This window comes from Muntiacus reevesi, chromosome 11 (genome assembly GCF_963930625.1).
Source record: "Muntiacus reevesi chromosome 11, mMunRee1.1, whole genome shotgun sequence".
NCBI lineage: Eukaryota > Metazoa > Chordata > Mammalia > Artiodactyla > Cervidae > Muntiacus > Muntiacus reevesi.
This window is the reverse complement of record NC_089259.1, coordinates 20,189,653-20,213,620: the sequence shown is the minus strand read 5'-3', so window position 1 is coordinate 20,213,620 and position 23,968 is coordinate 20,189,653. Positions and strand designations below refer to the sequence as shown.

Genomic DNA, 23,968 nt, shown 5'->3' with positions numbered 1-23,968 from the left:
AGTAGAGTGTATTTATAATGATTCCTTTTTATTCTTCTCTGAATTATTCCAAAAAGATACCTGGTTATATTATCCAAAATCAAGACTCCCTATCACCAAATCACTGGCTTTATTAATTTAATCTCTCTGATTCAATTTCCTCATGTGTAAAATAAGACACATGAAAATGCACTTTGCACCCATCAACTTCAGAAAATCATACTGAATAATCACCATTTCACAAATATTGGTTTTTAGGCAGCCTACCTTCTTCAAATGTCATGTCCAAAAACTCAGTATATATTTTAAATTTCAAAAACACCTCAATATTCTAAAGTAATAACACTGCCATAATTCCCTGGGAAATGGTGGGTTTCTACCCAAGATGAGAAATAGCCCAAAACTACTGATACCAAAGTCAAATGAAAGTATGGATTCCAAGAAATAACACAAACTCTGGAAGGCCGAGTGCCTTAGTTGGTGGACAGACAGGAGCAGTCTGGAGTAGCCCAGTGGGAGGGGAAATTTTAAGTTCAGTTCATGCGTTTCCCTTGAGTTGCTTGGAGACAATCAATGCCTTCTCAGAAACCAGTAGCAATTACCCAGATGTTGTCAATATAAAACGAGGGTAGCAGGCTTTCCTGGTGGCCCAGTGGTTAAGAATCCGCCTGCCAGTGCAGAGGACACAGGTTTCACCCTGGTCTGGGAAGATCCTACATGCCTCGGAGCAACTAAGCCTGTGCCCTACAACTACTGATCCTGAACCCCGCAGCTTAAGAGGCCACTGCGGTGAGAAACCTGCACACAACCAGGGGAAAACGGCCCCCACACCCCCACACCCCTCCACTTCAACTAGAGAAAGCCGGAGTGCAACAACGAGACCCAGCGCAGCCATAAATAAATAGGCAAAAGTGTTAAAGAGAAAAATTCAAAGAGGGTAACATTAGGTTAGCTGATGAAAACAGGGAGGGGCCGAAGAGCAACACTTGATCCTCCCCTCCACCTCCAAAGCTCCAAATGACAACCTAGGGTGACTGCCTTCTTCAAAGTTTCCTTGCCCAGAGCTTAAAGGTGACGGTGTGAATTGATGCTTTCAAACTGTGGTGCTGGAGAAGACCTTTGAGAATTCCTTGGATAGCAAGGAGATCCAACCAGTCAATCCTAAAGGAAATCAAGCCTGAATATTCATTGGAAGGACTGAGGCTGAAGCTGAAGCTCCAATACTTGGGCTACATGGTGCAAAGAGCTGACTCATTGGAAAAGACCCTGACGCTAGGAAAGGTTGAAGACAAAAGGAGAAGGGAACAGTAGAGGATGAGATGCTTAGATAGTATCCTTGACTCAATGGACACGAATTTGAGCAAACTCCAGGAAGATTCCACACGCCATGGAGCAACTAAGCCCATGTGCCACAACTATCGAGCCTGTGCCTCAGAGCCTGTGGTCTGCAACAAGAGGAGCCACTGCAGTGGGAAGCCCATGCACTGCAACTAGAGAGTAGCCCCTGCTCACCGTAACTAGAGAAAACCCGAGTAGCAGCAAAGACCCAGTGTAGTCAAAAATAAATAAAATTATCAAATAAAAGAAGGAAAAAACCCAAGAGGAAATGTTAAGTGTAAAGGTAGAATTGTTGGATATAAAGAATCCATTCATGGGATATAAAGTAGTTTGGGTACATGTGAAAAGCAAAATAAAGTTGGCAAGTGAGATTGAAGAACTCCCATAAAATAGTAGAAAAGAATAAACAGAATGTCAATGGATATGTTCTTATCCTCAATATCTAACATCTGGAATACAGACATCTGAGAGTGAGAAAACATGGAACAGAAAAGGCTGAGAAAAAATAAAGATAAATTTCCCCAAATTATACCAAGAAATTACCTTTCACATTACATTTTTTCCCCCAAATGTACAATCCAGGGATTTAATCAATTATAGAACATTTTCATCCCCACAATGAGATCCCTTATGTTCATTTATAAATTAATCCTGTTCCCACCCCTAGCCAACTGTGAATATACTTTGTCTCCATAGATTTGTTTTTCCTAGACATTTCATGTAAGTGGAATCACACAATATACGGTCTCTTGTATCTGACTTCATTTCACTTCACAAAATGTTGGAGGCTCACCCATGACATAACATGGATGCAGTCTACTTGTAATTGCTGAATTGTAATCCCAATGTTCACTTTACAAATATTCAAATGGTATTGACTAAAAAGTGCCAGGCATTATGCTGATACTTCCCAAATACTACTGGCAACTGGTCCTCAATACATCTCTTGAGATAGTTACTATTTTTTACCGATAGTTAAAATTCATGGATCTCAAAAATTTGTGATTTTTGACATCCATTAAGATGATTTGAAAATCTCACTAATAAAAATGCATTCACAGGAATTAGCAATGTTTCAGATTATAATGGAGATGGAACAACTGAAGCCCTTGTTGTGGCTGTCCCTGGAAATGTTCACCACCCTAGACAGAACCTCCTCCATTAAGGCAACCAGTCACCCCTAGAGGAGAAGTTTATAGGGACTATGACTGTCACGTGTGTATTATCACTGGTACACTGCTTAAGCTGTGGTATTTTTAAGGAAATTACAGGCATACAACAAGGTCTTTAAATTTTGAATTTGCCAATTCATTTGCATACAGTTTACATTTATTATAAAAGAAGGTACAGGTATATTCCCTATTCTATTAAGGGCTGAGAATTATGCTTAAAATTCAGTAAATTTGAATCTTATCACTTACTTATTTTTTGGATGCATGAGCCAGGCATATAAAGAACTCTTCTTTAATCCCTGCATGGTCTGTTTCAAGGTTGAATTTAATCTACAGTTAATCTAAGAAAAGCAAAAGCACACATGCATTATATATTTGATATGTTTAAAACACATATGATATCCCCCCAGTTGGGAAGAGTCACACATAGGACTTACTAGGTAAGGATCAGCATTTTTGAAGTCTTGAATCCACAAATACAAAATCTGCAATACTGTGTAATTTTATACATCCTGTGAAACATGCATTGTGCATTTGCCCTTAGAATTTTAGTTCAAAAAATAGAAACATTTTTTGAGTGTTCAATAAAATTTAAGTTTAGCTCAAGCACAGTTCAGTTCAGTTGCTCGGTCATGTTCAACTCTTTGCGACCCCATGGACTGCAGCATGTCAGGCTTCCCTGTCTATCACAAACTCCCAGAGTTTTCTCAAACTCATGTCCATTCAGTCAGTAATGCCATCCAACCATCTCATCCTCTGTCGTCCCCTTCTCCTCCTGCCTTCAATCGTTCCTAGCATCAGGATCTTTTCCAATGAGTCAGTTCTTTGCATCAGGTGGCACAGGACTCTTTAAAGAAAATGACCAGGACCCAGAAAGTGAAACAAAACCATCTCAAACCAATTTTACATCAGAGTGACTTATATTTCCATCCTAGAATATTCTCTGTAGAATAAATCACAGGAATGAGAAAGCAAAAAAATGCGATCCTCAGCATTTCACAGGGCAGACTTCATACACAAAAACTGTAAGTCACAGAATAAAAGCACTGCCAAGTATTAATACATTGCCAAGTTAACAAGAAGTAATATTATGTCCACCTGAGGCAAGCAGCAATGAGCCACAAGCCCCTCAATTCTGGGCAAGGAGAGAAAAATAAACAAATAAAACAAAAATTTTCCCCCACAACAGACCAATTTGTGCATCAATGTTGATTTTGAGGCTTGGGGTCCAGCCATCTGTGAATCCCAAACCTTTGAGGGACACTAGCTCATGCTCAGTGGGAGTATGAAGCCCAGATTTTGGACGCTGTGGCCCCGAGAGCCCAGATGGCCATGGGAGAGTCAGCCTGGTTCTGGGGGGCCACCCCATCCCTGCTGGCGCGGCATCTGCTTACCTTCAGGCGAGGCTGCTTTAGCGGAGGCGCTGCGTCTTGGACGGAGCTGGGGCTGTGGGGCGGTGGGGCGCATTTTGTGACTTGGGTACCTTTCCTAAGCAGGAGTGAACTTTACTCAAGATCCTGGTAGCAATTATCTCTCCTGCTGCCTTTCAGGATAATGCCTCCCCCGCCCCCATCCTTTTTTCCATTCTTTCCTATTTTTTAAAGTCCCCAGATCAAGTGTGGCAAGCCCAATCTCAGCCCAGTTCCTGGCCAGCCACAAAGTTACTGTTAGTTGCTCCTCCAGAAGACTAGTACCCCCACTCCCCCACGCCCATGACCCCTGAGGGTGAGATGGGGGCTCCACAAATGCCCTGGGAGGAGAGGGGAATGTTAATTAGTGTTCCCCACAGGGAAGCACAAGGCAAGCCTTCCTGTCAGTGGGACCAAAGACCCCCATCCTGACCCCTCTCCAAGTCCTTCCTCCCCCCACCCTCCATCTGTCCCTGTAAAATGTTCTACTCCTCTTACTCTGTGAGGGTGAAAGGGCAGCATTAGCTACATAAAGGGCAGAGGGTGTGATGGGACGTCCTTGGCCAGAGGACCCCACCCTAGGTCTTTACCTGCTGCTGCTAACAAGGCAGTACTAGAATAAGAACCCTGTGTCCATGGCAACCCTAGACAACAGATTCCAGGTGGTCCTGAGATGTAGTAGAGTGAGGAATACAATGAACTTGGTTCCAGGCGGCAAGGACTTAAAAAGACTTCCTTAAAGATGGGTGTAGGGGTACCAAGATCAAAGATCCCAGGATAATCATCTCAGAGCACATCTTCTCTCCTGTTACTTTTCCTTTTGCATCTAATGAAGGGGCTCCTTCTTCCACATTCTGATTCTGAAGATTATATTGAGGTTTTGGCTTCCCCATAGGTTGGAGAGAATGACCAGAGAGCTGAATATTTTCTGGCTAATATTAACTTTAAGTAAAATATGTTGATATAGGAATGAGGAGCACAAAAATTCTTTTTACTCAAGCTATCAATTCATAAGATTGAAAAGAAGCAGTCAAATATTAGTTGTAAATTAAAACTATACCCATTTTCCTGGTAGAGTAAATCTGAAAGGTGTAAACAAATACCAAACAAATGAAAACAAATATGGAAAAAAAGCTTCTACATTTCAGGTTTTCTTTTTTGGCCACACAACTTGTGGGATCTTAGTTCCCTGACCAGGGATTGAACCCAGGCCATGGAAGAGAAAGTACCAAGTCCTAACTGGTGGATTGCCAGTGAATTTCTAGGGAAAAAAAGTTTTTAAAACATTAGTGAAACATTAGCATTTTTGTATGGAAATTACAATATAAAAATTACCCCCAAAAGAATAAAGATCAGTTTGACAGTCTGTTTGTTGGTACATGTTATGAAGCAGTTGTAAGTGGTCAGTTGAAGAGACAGAAAAGAGATTAAAGTCATATTAATTTAGCAGTATGGTTATAAAGCACTTTGCAAGTTACAAAAATTAATAAAACATGGTCACTGACTTTAGTGTCAGATTGATGACTTAAAGGCCAGACCATTTTGAAATATGCCAGAGCAACCTACTTTTTGTGAGAAAGACCTGCCCTAAAGAAAACTTGACCAGACCCTCATCTGAACTTGAGGAAAGACAGTAACTCAACCCCAGTCCCTGCAACTTTTCTGTCTCACATAAGAGAATGGAAAAAAGACCAAGAAACTCTTCTGAAGATAACAGCCCTCGTTTATGTTTTAATTCTTTTGTTGTTGAAAATTAGACTTTTAAATTAAATGTAATAACTAAAAATCAGATTTTCCCTTTTCTCTAGGGTTTATTGCTGTTTGTTGTTAAGTGATTTTTCTGAACTCTCTATTGTTCGTACAGTATGACCACTGACGTCAGCTTGGTCTGCTAGTAATTAGAGATTCCCTCAGGTGCCCAGAACCGGTAACTCTCTCAGTGGTTACCATTCCAGAAAGAAAAAATGGCTCCAGGAGCCATCTTTCTCTCTCTCTTGGCTTCTTGTGCTTAGACCTCTGGGGCTGTCTTCTCCCTTCTGTGCTGCCTACTCCTCCTCTCTACCCTCACTTCCCCACACTAACTCTTGCTTACCCCCCCCCCCCTTTTCCTCTGAATTTTTCAGAACCCATCCCTTTAAAATTAGGCCTACTGAGGATCCAGAGACCAAACGCTTAATTTCTTCTACTTTGTGAACTAAAGCTGAACTTTGAGCTATAGTCATAGATTTTTTCCCCCCACAGTAACCCAAAGAAACTCACAGGCTTGCAGAGGAATTTTATGTTACTTAAATTTAGCAACCTGGTATCTCTGACTTTTACCAGCTAGTTCATATGCTTCTCGGCCAAGGATTGGCCCAGCATTGAATTAAAACTGCTAACTGGGAAAATTCTGAAAGGTACCTAGAAATACAACTGGGAAAGTGTTACTGAACCACGTTTGTTTGCCCAGCATGCTGCAAGCCAAATGCTGAGACACCGAAGTTTGCAGCAGAGAAAGCGTTTACTTACAAGTTGGCCAAGCGAGAAGACGGAAGCCTCAAATCCACCTCCTCAAAGGCGAAGGGCTGGTGGTATGCTTTGGGATAAAACTGAGGCTAATTGGAGCTAATTGTAGACAAGAAAATGTGAGGTGATCTTCGTTCTGGCCTAGATACAACTAAGCTACAGGCTTCTTCACAATACGCATGCTCAGGACATGCTCTGCGGATGGAGTTTTCAGCCCTCTGAAGTCAAAAGGTCATAGAGCATGCCCAGTTGAAGAGTCAGTGGTCTTAACTAGTTAGAGCTCAAATTGGGCTCAGCTGATTCCGAATTCCTGGAAAACAACTTAGGCAAACCTCTTATTGTTTAGGCTACTTGACTCTTGGAGGATCTGCATGTTTTTGTAAAAACAATTAAAAAGAACTTTATCAATGGAAGCAGGTTTCAGGTGTAACAGATCTGATGACTACCTTCTGTTTCAAAACTAGGCTGCTAACTCATACGATCAGGCTCAACAATCACTACATGGCTTCCTAGGGCAATTCCTGGGGTTTTTCCAAAGCCTGTTGAACAAATTTCAGGCTTGCAGACAAAAATTTGATGAGCCTGTTCATGAATATTACAGTTGATTTCAGATTGTTTTAAATGAAAATTCTGACCTTCTTTCAGATGCTAATTCCAACCAGGTAGATTTCAACTCGGTTTATTTACAGGCTAAACCAGGACATTTCCCTGCTGGTAAAAAGGACCAAGAGAAATAGGAAACTACGTCCACTCCAAATTTAATTAATCTGGCAAACCAGCTCTCTTGAGCACTACAGGAGTCACCTAAGTGGAAGACCACCAAAAGTCTGAATCTTCAACTCCAGCAAATGAAAAGCAAGACCCTCCTAGTTTCTGCTAGTGTTGCAGAGAGCCAGGACTTTGGGAAAGAGACAAACTCTTCAGGCACCTGTAACCTTCTAAGGGACCTTTCCAGCTAGCTCTCAGTTCTCAATGATGGGACCCTGAGGCTCTTCCCAATCCTCCCTCCAAGTGGTTTAGAGACATATTTCTCTAGATTGGGGCTGAGTCTTCTCCAGTCCTAACTGACATCCGAGTCAAGCTCGTGGTGCACAAGCCCACTACTATAAAGCAGCCCCTGCCCTGAATTAGTAGAACAGTTCAAACAGTGGAGACCTCCAGTGAACCTCAGGATGCTTCTGTCTCTGAACCTACTTGCTTCTGTTTAGGACCTTTGAGAGACACAAACCCTTTTCTCCTTAGTTCTTCCACTGCTATCCATGTATAAACCTGAGACTTCTTAAAGAAGTATCATGCCATGGAGAAGGCAATGGCAACCCACTCCAGTACTCTTGCCTGGAAAATCCCATGGGCAGAGGAGCCTGGTGGGCTGCAGTCCATGGGGTCTCGAAGAGTTGGACACGACTGAGCGACTTCACTTTCACTTTTCACTTTCATGCACTGGAAAAGGAAATGGCAGCCCACTCCAGTGTTCTTGCCTGGAGAATCCCAGGGATGGCGGAGCCTGGTGGGCTGCCGTCTAAGGGGTCGCACAGACTCAGACACAACTGAAGCGACTTAGCAGCAGCAGCAGCAGTCTTCATGCTGAGAGAGCACTACTTGAGACAGCAATTGAAAAGTTTCCAAAATTTTGATTCGGCCTGAAGAAAGGAAGCTGGAACTGTCTGTTCTTGGTGCCTTGCAGAGAGACTCGCAGCAGCTCTCCGTTACAGCTTTCTCGTGGCTTGGATGTACAACACATCCAAGGTGGCCACAGCTGTGGTAGAGCTTGCAAAAAGACTGAAGATACATTGGTGGTTTGATGAAAAGGTCAGCTGGCTGGTCCTCTCTCGAAAAGCTTATTTAGCCCCCAAAGCCAACTTTGTAACATATTTAAAACTGCTATTTTCGCTTATTTCTGGAATGTAAAAAAAAAAAAAAAATGTATAAAATGAATTAGCGTATGCTTCCTGAATAAGAAGGAGCCAAAGTTGATAAAAAAAAAAAAAAAAAGAAGTATCATGCCAGAATTTCCTTCTCTCAAAAGGAGGGGGTGGGGAGATAATTCTAAAATTTGACAGTACTTATCAAAGCAGCCAATCAGATGAGTTAAATGATGCTGTGACATCTTTTATTTGCTCTGTCTAGAGCTGATCCTGGGAACACTGATTATCTCTCCCTATTGAATCAGCTATCACCCTCCTTACAGACAAAATCTCCACTGATATTGGCAAAATTCACAGTGCACCTCCCATCAAGATTCAAAGAGATCCCTCAAAACCACTCCCCAGAATTAATCAACAGCCTATGAGTAAAGAAGCCCTTCAAGGCACAAAACCCGTAATAGAAGATTACAGATTCCAGGGTCTCTTTATCTCTTTTACTAATCCCTGTAATATTCTTATTTCACTTATGAGGAAACCTAAGGATGAGGGTGGAAGTTTGTCTAGGACTTCTGAACAAGAAATAACATTGTTTTACCTAGACAACATATTGTTCTTAACCCTCATATATCACTATCTCCATTTCCACTGGAAGCAAATTATTTACATAACTGTTTTTTTAAGGTTTTTATATATCTTTATTTTTATTGACATATAGTTGATTTACAACATTTTGAGTTTTGTGTGTACAACATAGTGATTCAATTTTTAAAGGTTATACTTCATTTATACTTACTCTAAAATATTGGCTATATTTCCTACTTTGCCATTTTCACTGAAACTACTTCCAAAAGTACTTTTAAATACATTACTAAATTCACAAGAAAGTAAGGGAAGTACTAAATAATCACACAGACATATTCACACTTACTTATACTTGGAAGTCGCTCAGTTGTGTCAGAATTCTCTAGGCCAGAATACTGGAGTGGGTAGCCTTCCCCTTCTCCAGGGGATCTTCCCAACCCAGGTCTCCCACATTGTGGGTGGATTCTTTACCAGCTGAGCCACAAGGAAAACCCAAGAATACTGGAGCAGGTAGCCTATCCCTTCTCCAGCAGCTCTTGCCGACCCAGGAATTGAACCAGGGTCTCCTGCATTGCAGACGAATTCTTTACCAATTGAGCTATCAGGGAAGCTCTACTTATACTCACTTAAGTGGTAAATCAACACAGAAACCAGGAATGTCCTGGAAGTGTTCTAAAACCCCAAATCTAGAGTTCTGTTGTTTAGTATTGTGGTTGCCTGAAGTGGTAGATAGGAACTGAGGGAAACAATAAGCTAAACATAATGCTTACCAAAAAAAAGATGTGAAATGAGATGTCAAGAGAGGACTTTGACATTTTCCTGGGAATATAGAGTTTTATTGGTTAACCAAGTAACAGGATTTGAACCTGACAAAGTGGGCGGCTGAATCCAACACCTACACATAGATCCAGGCACCCAAATTGGCTATATATATTAATTTCTTCAGTATATTTTCTGGAGACTGGAAGTCCAAGGTCAAGGTGTCAGCAAGGGTGGTTTCTCCCAACAGCTCTCTCCTTGACTTGCAGACACCTTCTTTCCGGTTCTCAGAGTGTATGACTTTTCCCCTGTGCATACTTTTCTAAAGGTGTGTTTTGTTGTTTTTTGATTGGCTAAGTGGCTTTATTAGAGAAATCCAGGATTACAAAGGATTTGGGAGTTGACATCGGGGCCTTTCTTCTTGCCAAAGGTGGGCACAATATTGACAAATCTCCAGTTGTACTGCATACGCCTCTTGGCCCGGCCCATCTTTTTCTCCCCTTTGGCCACCTTGGGAATCTGACGTCTTACTTACCCAGCATCAGCCAGGTGCCATCAGGATATGGTGGCAAAGTGAACCAACAAACAAATCAGTCTTTCTCTGCTGACAGTGGGTTTAAAAGCATTAATAATTTTTTATAACCTTCCCCAATGTTTTGTAACTAGCTTTACTCTCATGCTGGGATTTAAGTTTACTCCACCTTCAAAAATAGAAATGATATGATATGAATAGAAATGATATGATATGAATAGATGATATAAATATCAAATGATATGATATGAATAGAAATGATATGAAATGATATGATCCAGAAATTGCACTCCTGGGTATATATTCAAAGAAGAAAAAAACACTAATTAAAAAAAAAATTCATCCCAATGTTCACAGCAGCATTATTTACAATAGTCATGGAAGCAACCTAAGTGTCCATTGACAGATGAATGGATAAAGAAGATGTGATGTGTGTGTATGTGTGTGTGTGTGTGTGTGTGTATAAAATATTGAATACTACTCAGCCATTTAAAAAAAATGGAATTTTGTCATTTGCAACAACATAGATGGACTTGGAGGATATGCTTAGTGAAACGAGTCAGAGCAAGACAAATACTGTATGACATTACAGTCCAAAACATAAAACAAACTAGTGAATATAACACAAAAGAAACAGGCTCACAGATACAGAGAACGATGTAGTGACTTAAAGAAATGAAAGTGTCAGTCGCTTGGTCGTGTTTGACTCCTTGTGACCCCCATGGACTGTAGCCTGCCAGGCTCCTCTGTCCATGGAATTCTCCAGGCAAGAAGGCTGGAGTGGGTAGCCATTCCCTTCTCCAGGGGATCTTCCTGACCCTGGGATCAAACCCGGGTCTCCTACATTGCAGGCAGATTCTTTACCATCTGAACCACTAGGGAAAATCACATAGTGATTACTAGCAGGATTCAGAGAGAAGTGCTGGGCAGGGGGAGGGGGGTGTGGGGTTTAATGGGGTTAGAAAATTAAGAGCTACAAATTGCTATGTACAGAATGAATATGTTACAAGGGTGTCTGGTATAGCACACCAGCAGAGTGGCGCAGCGGAAGCGTGCTGGGCCCATAACCCAGAGGTCGATGGATCGAAACCATCCTCTGCTAATGTGAGGTTCTTTTCCTCCTGAAAAGATCTTTAGGAGTAGAGAAGAGAGTTTATTAAGAAAATTTGCCACTGTACATCTTCTTTAGTGAAGTGTTTATGTCACTTTTTTGGGCTTCCCTGGTGGCTTAGATGGTAAAGAATCAGCCTGCAATGCAGGAGACCAGGGTTTGATCCCTGGGTTGGGAAGATCCCCTGGAGAAGGGAATGGCAACCCACTCCAATTCTTGCCTGGAGAATCCCATGGACAGAGGAGCCTGGCGGGCTATAGTCCATGGGGTCGCAAAGAGTCAGACACAACTGAGTGACTAACACTTTCACTTCACTTTTCACAGGGAATATAGCCAATATTTTATAATAACTATAAATGGAGTATGTAACTTTATTTATTTATTTTTTTGAGTATGTAACTTTAAAATTGAACCACTATGTTCTACACTTGAAACTCATATAATATTGCAAATCAACTACACATCAATAATGATAAATAAAATAAAGATATATAAAAACCTTAAAAACATTTAAAAATAAATAAAATATTGTTGATGGAACAACTACCAAAACATACTAAAATTTTGGACTGAAGAAAATACTATGGAACATTGCGTTCTTAACATTCTTAAAGCCCTATGTGAAAGAATTGTATTTGCCTCCTTTTTTATGCTACTAGACTTTCTCCACTTTGTCATATTCAGTGTTCTTTCATTAGCATAATATAGCTTATTATAATTATGCTTATGTATCTATTTACACCAAACAATGTTTGTTAAAACATCACTTAAAGTTTTTTTTGTTTTAAAACATAGTTTTCATTGAAGCATAGCATATGGTAATGCTCATAATATTTATCATCAAATTTTGCATTTATGAAAAACCAGTATGTATCACACTTAGCTGAGTACCAAAGTAGAATATATATGGAGCTTACATAGTAACTATTCATTTCTTTTGTTTAATTTTTCTTTCTTTCTTCTTTTTTATGCATATCCTTGTATATTGGTCTTTCATTTCTGGTAAGAATTCTCAAAAGTGGAATTACTGTATCAAAAAATATGTACATTGAAGTTTTGAAGCATAACAATAAAATAAAAATCCATGTGCCCATGGCCTCACACAGAACGAAAACATTTCTAATCCTGTGGAAGCTACTGGAGGTTTTACTCTGATCCATTCCTCTTGTCTCTCCACAGAGAGAGACACTCTTCTGAAGGTTCGTTTTTTGGTTGTTTGTTTTCAATTTTTGGCAATGCTGTGTACCATGAAGGATCTTAGTTCCCTGACCAGGGATCGAACCTGAGTCCCCTGCAGTGGAAGCGTGGAGTCCTAACCACTGAACCATGAGGTAAGTCACTCTTCTGAAGCGTTTTATGTTCATGACTCCATTGCTCTGCTTTATAGTCTAAGTAGACAGATATTTAAACAGTACACCACTTTGCTATAATATTTAAGTTTTACAATAATGGATATCATGATGCCACGATATTTATACTGAAGCACATTTCGATCACTAAAAACCACTTGATAAATATTAATTAAATTGGGGACTTGCCTGGTGGTCCGGTGGTTAAGACTGCCTTCCAGGGCAGGGGGTGTGGGTTTGATCCCTGGTCGGGGAGCTAAGATCCCACAGGCCTCGTGGCCAAGTTTCTTGGCCAAGTTTCCAAAACATAAAACAGAAACAATATTATAATAAATTCAATAAAGACTTTAAAAATGGTCCACATTAAAAAAAAAAAAACTCTTAAAAACTTAAATTGCTGGGGTTGTTTGCATTGTTTACAAAAATGTTATTCCATTAAATATCTAAATAGTATTTTGTGTTAATAAATATCAGTGGCTCTTTGATTTAAAGGCAGTAAAATATAAGCTAATTGTAAAAGTTTTCCATATATTCACATTATTTTCCAGTGACATGGCACTCCCCCTATATTTAGAAATAGGTTATTTTGGCAAGAAAAAGACTGGTGAATTCTAGTAAGTACGAAGTAGACACAGATGAAGGCTTTTGAACCTAGAAAAGGAAGGGTCATTTTCTATAAATGATTTTTTCAGTTTCTCATATTTATGCCGTTATCTTAATTACTGTATTACCAGTTGGCTTCACTAGAGGGAGCTATGTGCCGTGCTGGGCTTAGCCGCTCAGTCCTGTCCGACTCTTGGCTACCCTATGGACTGTAACCACCCAGGCTCCTTGGTTCATGGGCTTTTCCAGGCAAGAATCCTGGAGTGGGTTGCCATGCCCTCCTTCAGGGGATCTTCCCAGCCCAGGAATCAAACCCAGGTCTCCAGCATTGCAGGCAGATTCTTTACCATCTGAGCCACCAGGGAAGCCCAGATGGAACCACGAGGCATAATGATTACAAATGCCTTCAAAAGGTAAAAATAATATCCTGAGAAGACAATTATTTGTAGAAGAGAAACTATCACTTGTAGTTATCATTTTAAAGGATAAAATCTTCTATCACATGGTTTGTCATGAAGTGTCCGCTCCAGGGAGAAACATCTGCTTGGGGTTGACAATGAGGAGTTTATTAGTTAGTAACAGTTCATTAATGAACTGAGTGGACTCCTTCATTTATTCACCTGGGCATTTGTTTATTTTTTCATTCACTGACCAAGCATTTATCAAGCACCGAGTGTGCCCAGCACTGCTAGGCACCGGGGATATAGAAATAAACCCCATTAGGAATGTAGACACAATCCCAGTCTTCAAGAACCTCACAGCCCTAAGTCAAGCAGGGGAGGTGAATACACAAACCATCAGTTACAGTACATTTGGGACAGAATGACAGAATCAGTTAGCACAAGATTCAGTGGTGGCATCAAGAAAGAAATGGCTAGCTCTGACCAAAGGAGGAAGACAGGCCTAGAATGAATTTTAAGGGATGAATAATTCAGAGACAGTCAAAGATGGAAAGAAAACTTGGTGAATGCTGAGTACCCATGGGGATAGAAAGGAGATGATGAGAAGGAGATAGGTTATGTTGGACATAATGGCTAAATGATTGTGGGGATCAGAGGGAAGGAAGAAACTTCCTAAATCCTTTAAGACAAGTGCTGAGGGTGTCAGGATAAAACTTCAACATGACTCTGAGAAATTGAAAATGATTTTAAGAAAGCACTTCTATTCATATCTTAAATTGTAGACACCCTCTCCACCCTTCCCCTATTCTTGAGATCTCACCCCATTCTCTGTTTACTCTGGCGTGTGAATTTGTTCTTTCTGCCAAATGAGTCAGTGTCAGATCTGTGCTGACATGTATTAAATTTCCTGTAAGTAACTAGTGTGTCATATCTCTCTCCCTGTCCTCTCTCTCTCTCCTCTCTGTTTGAATTTCTTTCTCTCTCTCACCCACAGGGGCAAGTATGTAGAAAAAAGCGCAGTGTCATTTGTAGACAGTTAAAAATAAAAAGATATAGAAGCACTGTTCCTATAACAGCAAAACAATCCCTCACTAAAACCCCAGAACTACTGTGTTTGTTACCCTTGAGTGTTCTTGAATCTTGGAATGGAACAAGGGCTTGACTGCATATATTCACATTTTGATACATATTCATCTATTTGAAGTTTTCTAAATTGTTTTTAAGCTGCATTGTTTATGAAAAAGGTTAGAAAACTAGAAGTTTCATTTCTGTTTCCAGTCTTCCTTTTAACTTCCACTGTGAACGTAGCTCTGTTTTCAATTAACATCTCTACATATAACTTTATCCATCCCCTAACACAGAGAGTGTAATAACACATCCTCAATGAGCGTGTGAGACTTAGCCGGAGACCAGCTTGCCGCGACCCCATAAATCAGTCTGAACAGCTGCTGGAGGCAAGAGAGAGAAAGGGAGAGAAGGAAGAGAAGCCAAACTCACAAGGAGCAACTTCCCTACAGGCAGAGTGGATCAAGTGCCAGAAAAATTAAGGACTTCGCTGGTGGTCCAGCAGTTGGGATTCCATGTGTCTACTGCAGGGGCACATGTTCGATCCCTGGTCAGGGAAGATCCTTCATGCTGCTCAGCGTGGCCCTCCCCACCCCCCCACCTCAAGAAAAACCAAACCAATAGAATGGCATGATCAAGTTTTTTAATTATAGCCACGGAGTCAAGAATACATTGAAAATCACTGAGTAAAGGACATCAACTATACTTCAATTTAAACAAACAAACAAAAGCCTTGGACTGAAAACAAAACAAAAACTTAAAAATTCTAACTTCCTTTTGAAATGTTTGTGGGTTTTTGGACTTACCTAGTCATGTAGCAAAAAGAACTCAGATGTGCATATTTGAGTTCCGTCCAGGGTCTCCCAGCCTCGCTCTCCATATCTTCATTGAAATCTACACCATCCCCTTTTCTGCCCTCCAGTCCACTTCTGTGTCTTCCCAGCCTGACCTGCTGCCCAGATCATCCCCGTGGGACAATTAAAGTGGATAGAGGAGGATCAGAGTAACCACAAGCCGATGCTGAATGACCAGTACAAACTCCACCTACCGTATAGTTGTTTCTGAGAAAAGTGTACTAAACGGTCAAGTCAAATGTGTTTAAGACATAACATGAGCTGACAGAAGGAGCATGAGACACTTATGAAAAAAGTCTTGGCTCAGAGGGTTCTTCAGAGAAGCAGTTGATTCTAGGGCTGGGGTAGGCAGAATGTAATTGAGCCTGGAAAATCGTGTGTCAGAAAATAAAGAAGTACTCGGGACTTCCCTGGTGGGCCAGTGACTAAGACTGTTCTCCCAATGTAGGGGCTGGAGTCAGTCCCTGATCAGGGAACTAGATGCCACATGCTGCAGCTGAGACCCGGCACAGCCAAATAAATTAAAATTTTAAAAATATAGTCTTTAAAAAAGAAATGAAGAAAATAATGAAGTACTCAAACCAGCAACATAGTCCCACAAGCAACATAACCCCACAATGATGAGGTATGACAAAAGGATATATGAGCCAACCTAAAGGAGTCCCCAGTGGCCAAAGTTGGGACAATTTGAGCAACAAAGTAAATAATGATAACACTGGGTTGTGATCCACAGAATAAAATAAATATCCATCCGGCTATTAGTACAAAGATCTATTTCCATCTATCTATAACAAAATCACTATTAGGTAAACATTACAATAATAATTGTTGCAGGTAACATCCTCTGCTGCTGCTGCTAAGTCGCTTCAGTCATGTCTGACTCTGTGAGACCCCATAGACGGCAGCCCACCAGGCTCCTCCGTCCCTGGGATTCTCCAGGCAAGAACACTGGAGTGGGTTGCCATTTCCTTCTCCAATGCATGCATGCATGCTAAGTCGCTTCAGTCGTGTCCGACTCTGTGTGACCCCATGCACAGCAGCCCTCCAGGCTCCTCTGTCCCCAGGATTCTCTAGGCAAGAATACTGGAGTGGGCTGCCATTTCCTTCTCCAACTGATAAATACTAAAACCTATAGGTGAAAGTTTGAGGAAAATTAGGATATTGGCATCATCTCAATGTAGCTCTACTAGGATATTCATCAGTTACAAAGGGGAAAATAATAAGAGTAGAGAAACCTGACTGATACCACCTTAACCACATGATCAAAGATATTATCACCAGTAACAGGACATACCAACATTGTGTATTTTCTAATATAACGCACTGAGAAGGACACTTTGCCTCATACATAAACTTGGTCTAATGGTGAGGAAACATTAGACAAACCCAAAATGAATGACATTCTACAAAATGTCTGGCCAGTACTCTTCAACAGTGTCAAGGTCATGGAAGACAAAGATTGAGGAGTTCTCCCAAACTGGAAGAAACTAAGGAGGTATAATAATTAAATGCAATGAGAGATTCTGAATTGGATCCCAGGATGACAGACAAAGAGATGCTAGATGGAAAAATGATGAAATTTGAAGGTCTGTACTTCAAATAGTACTGTAATGATGTTTTCTGATTTTGATTATTGAACTATGGTTGTATGTCAACATTAAGAGAGGGCTAGAGGAAGGTACTGAGAAGGTAGTGGCAACCCACTCCGGTACTCTTGCCTGGAAAATCCCATGGACGGAGGAGCCTGGTAGGCTGCAGTCCATGGGGTCACTAAGAGTCGGACACAATTGAGTGACTTCACTTTCACTTTTAAGTTTCATACATTGGAGAAGGAAATGGCAACCCACTCCAGTGTTCTTGCCTGGAGAATCCCAGGGACGGCGAAGCCTGGTGGGCTGCCGTCTATGGGGTCGCACAGAGTCCGACACGACTGAAGTGACTTAGCAGCAGCAACAGAGGAAGGTACATTTGAATTTTTTTCTAAAAATCTAAAATTATTTAAAATTAAAAATTTTTAACACGTTGGGTCAAATCTCAACCACAGAATTTATTAGTTCTGACCTTTCTGGGCTTCATTTTTCTTACTAAACAGGGAGTTAGGAAGGATGATCTCTAAGCCCATTCTGGAAAGTGAAAGTCATATTGGTCGCTTTGTGACCTCGTGGACTATACAGTCCATGGAATTCTCCAGGTCAGAATACTGGAGTGGGTAACTGTTCTCTTCTCCAGGGGATCTTCCCAACCCAGAGATTGAACCCAGGTCTCCCACATTGCAGGCGGATTCTTTGCCAGCTGAACCACAAGGGAAGCCCAAGAATACTGCAGTGGGTAGCCTATCCCTTCTCCAGCGGATCTTCCCAACCCAGGAATCAAACTGGGGTCTCCTGCGCTGCAGGTAGAACTTAACCAACTGAGCTATCAGGGAAGCTCATTCTGAAGAATGACAGAATCGCTTTCTTGCCCATGGCGTTTGACTTCCTTTACTTCTGCAGACCACATGCAACAGATGTTGAAAGTGGGGAATCTTGAAAATAGTCATGAAATGATAATTGCAGGTAATTCCTCTCTGCAGTTCAAGTGTCCAATTTAAGGCAGAATGATACAGAACTGGAGAATTGTTCCCAGTTCATTAGGGTTTAGAAGCTGCTTCAATAGAGATCATGCCAAGAGGAAACTTACTCACCCAAAAGTTAAAGAAAGAGAGTTTTAGTCCAGAAGAAAACACAGAAAAATAGAATATTAGCTGTTGAAGAGTAAAGGAATTATGAGAAGTCACTTTGTTTCAAAGTTTCCTTAATGTCACCATTGTCTTTTTAGAATTAAAGATACATCTGCCAAAAAAATTTTTCTTAGTGCTTGTACTTGTAATGGATAAACATACTGTTGAAACTTGCCATCTCTCTAATCCCAGCATCTTGGAAGAATGTCCTAGGAGTGCTTTGGTAGTTAAAATACAAATCAACTTGGCAGTGTTCATTTCCCCTGATACCCTCCCACACACCCACACATGCATTTCTCTTGACCACTAGGACATTCCAAGCTCTCTCCTTCCAATAGCATCTGCCTCCCTGCTTTCACTCTCCTGTGGGCCCTTCATCCCTGAGAACACACGGCATTCTATCCAAGCGTGAATCTGAACTCATGATGTTGTTGTTTAGTTGCTCAGTTCAGTTCAGTTCAGTCAGTCATGTCCGACTCTTTGTGACCCCATGAACTGCAACATGCCAGGCTCCTCAGTCCATGGGACTTCCCACCCAAGAATAGTTCTTCTCCAGGGATCTTCCTGAACCAGGGACTGAACCCACATCTCCTGCATTGCCAGGCAAATTCTTTATCACTGAGCCATCAGAGAAGCCCGAGGATATGACACATCAAACTAGGCAAGATCCCTCTTTTATTATACTTTCCAAGTTCAGCAAGGTTTTCTTTAGTCACTGACAGTCAGAAATTTCCATCTTATTTATCTACCTTTTTCTTTCGAAATTTCAAAGTTCTACTCATCAAGGGTCTTCCTCAATCGAACAAAAGCCGATTGTTTTTGTACACTTTCTAAGTGTTATAGGAAGTTGAGTTTTAAGTTTACTGGAAATTTTCTGCAATCAAATCTCTGTAGAGTATGAATTACCCAGAAAACTCTCCAGGAGACCATTTAGAATTATTTACTTTCAGAAAAACTAGCAAGACCTTCTCATGGGTCTTACCCTATGGGGTTTTCATAACCAGATGGCCCACAGAAAGTGCATGTTTGCAGCATTACTCAGCATCCTTATAGGGAAAGAAAGCTCCATGTTGGTGGTAAAGGTGTTAAATCAGAGCTTATGGGATTACATGACCCCTTTCAGTTGCCTGGGACTCCGCCTAGTTGTGTAATAATAGCCATCTACCCAAAGGCATCTCCTTTGCCACCAGTCCTCTTTCTACCAGGGACTGGCTTTCATATCAGACTGGATTAATCTGGCTATTTGAAGATTAATCCCTTCATGCACCAAAACAAAAATATGATTTAAATTGTTCTCTATGAAATGTTCATGTATTTACCCTTCTTTGCTTTTAAAATAGAAGATCAGTTCAGTTCAGTTCAGCCGCTCGGTCGTGTCCGACTCTTTGCAATCCCATGGACTGTAGCACACCAGGCCTCCCTGTCCATCACCAACTCCCGGAGTTTACCCAAACTCATGTCCATTGAGTTGGTGATGCCATCCAGCCATCTCATCCTCTGTCGTCCCCTTCTCCTCCTGCCTTCAATCTTTCCCAGCATCAGGGCCTTTTCCAACAAGTCAATTCTTCACATCAGGTGGCCAAAGTATTGGAGTTTTAGCTTCAGCATCAGTCCTTCCAGTGAATATTCAATGAATATTCAGGACTGATCTCCTTTAGGATGGACTGATTGGATCTCCTTGCAGTCCAAGGGACTCTCAAGAATCTCCTCCAACACCACAGTTCAAAAGCATCAATCTTCAGCGCTCAGTTTTCTTTATAGTTCAACTCTCACATCCATACATGACTACTGGAAAAACCATAGCTTTGAATATACTATTTAACTAGGCTTAAATAGAATATACTGCATATGATTTAACATTTCTGGATGAACCCTATTATAAAACATGATGCCCTGTGACTAAGGAAATGTATAGCATTGTCTGATTTTGTCTCAATCATTGTAGGCTCACAGGCTTTTGGATTCTTAGGTCATGCTTTTAGTTTTTTCTCCTTCACTGTCAAGGTGTCACTATTACCAGTGTGCCCTCCAGTGTACATTGCAGCTACTTCTTATCCCCTATGGGTGAGGGAATGAGATGTCTGTAATCACAACGCCACATGTATTAATAAAAGAAGTCTACAGATCCAGAGGGAGGCCTGGTAACCTCTCACACTATTAACATACATGAGATTTGAGTATGATTCAAAAGAAGTGACAGAAGCTAGGAAGGAAATAAAATGATGTGTTGGACTTGATTATGGAAAAATCTCTTTGAGCAGCCAAATTACAAAAACATAAGACTGCATTGTTCTTTAATTAAGGTGTATTTCATACACAACACAATGCGTACATCTTCAGTATATAGTTTAATGTTTTGACAAATGTATATACCTGTGCGTGCATGCTAAGTCACTTCAGTCATGTCCGACCCTTTGCAACCCCATGGACTGTATTCCTCCAGGCTCCTCTGTCCATGGAATTCTCCAGGCGAGAATACTGGGGTGGGTTGCCATGCCCTGCTCCAGTGGAATCTTCCTGACCCAGGGGTCGAACGCACGTCTCTTACGTCTCCTGCACGGGCAGGTGTGTTCTTTACCACTAGTGCCACCTGGGAAGCCTGGTATATACCTGTGTAACCCCATTACTCAAAGCAAGGTTCAGACCGTTTCCAACAGGCAGAAGTTCCTTGGTGCCCTTTCAAGCCAATGTCCTTCCCCCTGCCATCACACATCCCCAAAGACAACAGTTGTTCTGATTTCTGGTGCTATAGTATTTATTTGCCTGTCCTTGAACTTTACATAATGAAACCATGCAATATACTCTCTTCTATGTCTGGCTTCTTTCGTTTAATGTTTTGGAGGTTCAAGCTGTTGCATGTATTGGTGGCTGACTCTTTTTTATTGCTGAGCAGTAGTGTGTTATGGGGCTTCCCAGGCGACACAGTGGTAAAAAAATCTGCCTGCGATACAGGAAACATGTGATGAGTCCGTAGGTTGGGAAGATCCCCTGAGGGAGGAAATGGCAACCCACCCCAGCATTCTTGCCTGAGAAATCCCATGGACAGAGGAGACTGGTTGGCTACAGTCCACGGAGTTGCAAAGAAGCAGACATGAATAGGGCATTATACATATACAGCTCAATCTGTTCATCCGTCCTTCTGTTGATGGAATTTGGTTTATTTCTAGCTTGGTGCTATTATGACTAGAGCCCTGCACATATTTAAATATAGGTCATTTGTGGACATATGTTTTTATTTCTCTTAGGTAAATACCTAAGAGTAGAATTTTTTTAAATAGGCCAATCTTACTACTTGTGTTTATAATGACTTCATATACATAATCACTTCTTAAATGTTATTGATTGGTTTTTAATTTTTAGTTAATCTATAACAAAGCCAGTGAAATGTAACTAGAGTTACAGGAGAGAGAAAACAGCAGAGAAAAGAGCATAGTAAGTAGAAGGAACAACACTTGCAAAGGCCCTGAGGAGGAAAATATATGATGTATTTGAGGAGCTGAGTGAAAGCTTTGTGGCTGGAGCAAATAATGTTTGAAGGAAATGGTAGTAGGAATGGAAGCTGATGGGATGGTAGGGGTCGGACTGTGTAGGGTTTAGTAGGTTGCATTAAGCATGCTAGATTGGGGGATTCTCTGGTGGTCCAGTGGTTAAGACTGCGTTTTCACTGCCAAAGGCCCAGGGAACTAAGCTGCAAGGCAAAAAAAAAAAAAAAAACAATGCTAGATTTTATCTTAAGATAAGTGTGATTTCAGGAGGTCAAATAATATTTCAGGGGAGGAGATGGAAGTATATAAAGGAAGAAGCAGACAAAACCCCGTAGTAAAGCTTTGGAGAGATGGGCATGGCCATAGTTGGGCTAAAGATGAAGAAATATGGGCTTATTGGAGACATTTTGGAAAAAGAACTTGAGCCCAAGGCATCTACCAAGTAAATTGCGATGTTAAAAAAAAATAGAGCAAACTTTCAAGAAAATTTCCAAGCACTATTTTTAAAATCTTAAATTCACCATCTTTTTTTGGTGTGGGCTGATTTTCTGTGAGACATTAAAGGTATTGCCAAGACAGCTAAAACAAATGAAACTAAGGAGAAAAAGTAAATAAAAGAGCAAAGAGTGAGAAAGAGCAAGAGACTACTCATTTAATTTCAAGTATTAGGAAGCCAGTCCTAAAACAGAGAAGTGGGATGACAATGAATAATACCTTATTGTAGCCCAGGCTCATTAAGTTTTCTAAAAGGATGGGCTCAGAGACCTATTTCTTCTTTTGGTTTCACATCTACCTCTTCGGTGAAATAGGGAAACATCCAAGCCCCTTACTACACAGCGGTGCAGAAGTGATACTGCCCCCAAATACATTTATAGCATGAACATATGCATCTGAAATCACTCTAAACACATTTTTTTTTACAGTGAAATAGGTCAGAAAAAGAAAGACAAATATATTGTATGACTTGTATGTCGAATCTAAAGAAGCTACACTCACAGAAACAGACTAGAATGGTGGTCACCAGGAGCTGAGGGGTGGGGGGAAAGGAGGTGTTAGTCAAATAGCATTAATGCAACCTACCAATTACAGTATGAATCAGTTCTGGGGATGTAAGGTACAGCTTGGTGATTATAGTTAATAATAATGTAGTATATACTTGGTAGTATATACTATACTATATATAGTATAGTATACTATAGTATACTATACTTGGTAGTATATACTATATACTATACTGTGGTAGTTGATAAAAAAAGTAGATCGTAAATGTTCTCACCAGAAAACAAAAAAGAAAATGACATCACATAAAAGAAATGGTAATTATGTGATAGGATGCAAGTGTTAACTAATGCTATGGTTGCAATCTTTGCAGTAAGTGTTTCCAATCAACACTTGTACACCTTAAACTTACACAATGATAAATGTCAATTATATTTCAATAAAGCTGGAAAAAATAATAAAACACATTTATTTTATTGGACTCGTCCAATTGGGACATACCAGCAGCAGTGCCAAAGGGTAGAATAGGAAGCTTTAGTCACCCCCATAATCTCCTTCATTACCCCTATCAAAGCTCCCCCCAAAACATACAATCTAAAGAATGAGAAACATGTTGTACAAATGAACTTCCTCTATCCAGCAGTGACCATAAAAATACTTAACCACTAGGAGGGCATGAGCACTGAATGGACACTGCCTATAAATAACCAGTAGGGTCATACTAGCATGAACTGTGAGTACCACATATACACCTGCCCTCCTCCATCCATTTATCTTCCTCCAAACTCTGATAACATTTCTTGTTTACTGCCATCTCTTTCCCATTCTGCTTGTCCTTAGATGTCTTGTTGTATTGCTTTACGATCATTTGGTGGGATTTCAGTATGCATTGAAAAGCTGTGTTTAGCAAAAAGTCTACAAGATGCTCTATTCTGTTATCATGTTCGATCCTTCTACCAACCTTACAGGAAAGGTATTATTAGCCTCACCTAAACGGAAGAAGAAGTAAAGAGCCTCTTGATGAAAGTGAAAGAGGAGAGTGAAAAAGTAGGCTTAAAACTCAGCATTCAGAAAACTAAGATCATGGCATCCGATCTCATCACTTCATGGCAAATAGATGGGGAAACGTGGAAACAGTGACAGACTTTATTTTTGGCGGCTCAAAAATCACTGCAGATGGTGACTGCAGCCCTGAAATTAAAAGACACTTGCTCCTTGGAAGAAAAGTTATGACCAAACTA

At 40.7% G+C, this 23,968-nt stretch overlaps 1 non-coding gene across 1 annotated transcript; it reads left to right on the top strand.

Annotated features, from left to right (window-relative positions):
* Positions 1-11,171: 11,171 nt before the first annotated feature.
* Positions 11,172-11,243, top strand: TRNAM-CAU (transfer RNA methionine (anticodon CAU)). The gene has a single exon. It is a non-coding gene; the product is annotated as a tRNA-Met (tRNA).
* Positions 11,244-23,968: the final 12,725 nt, after the last annotated feature.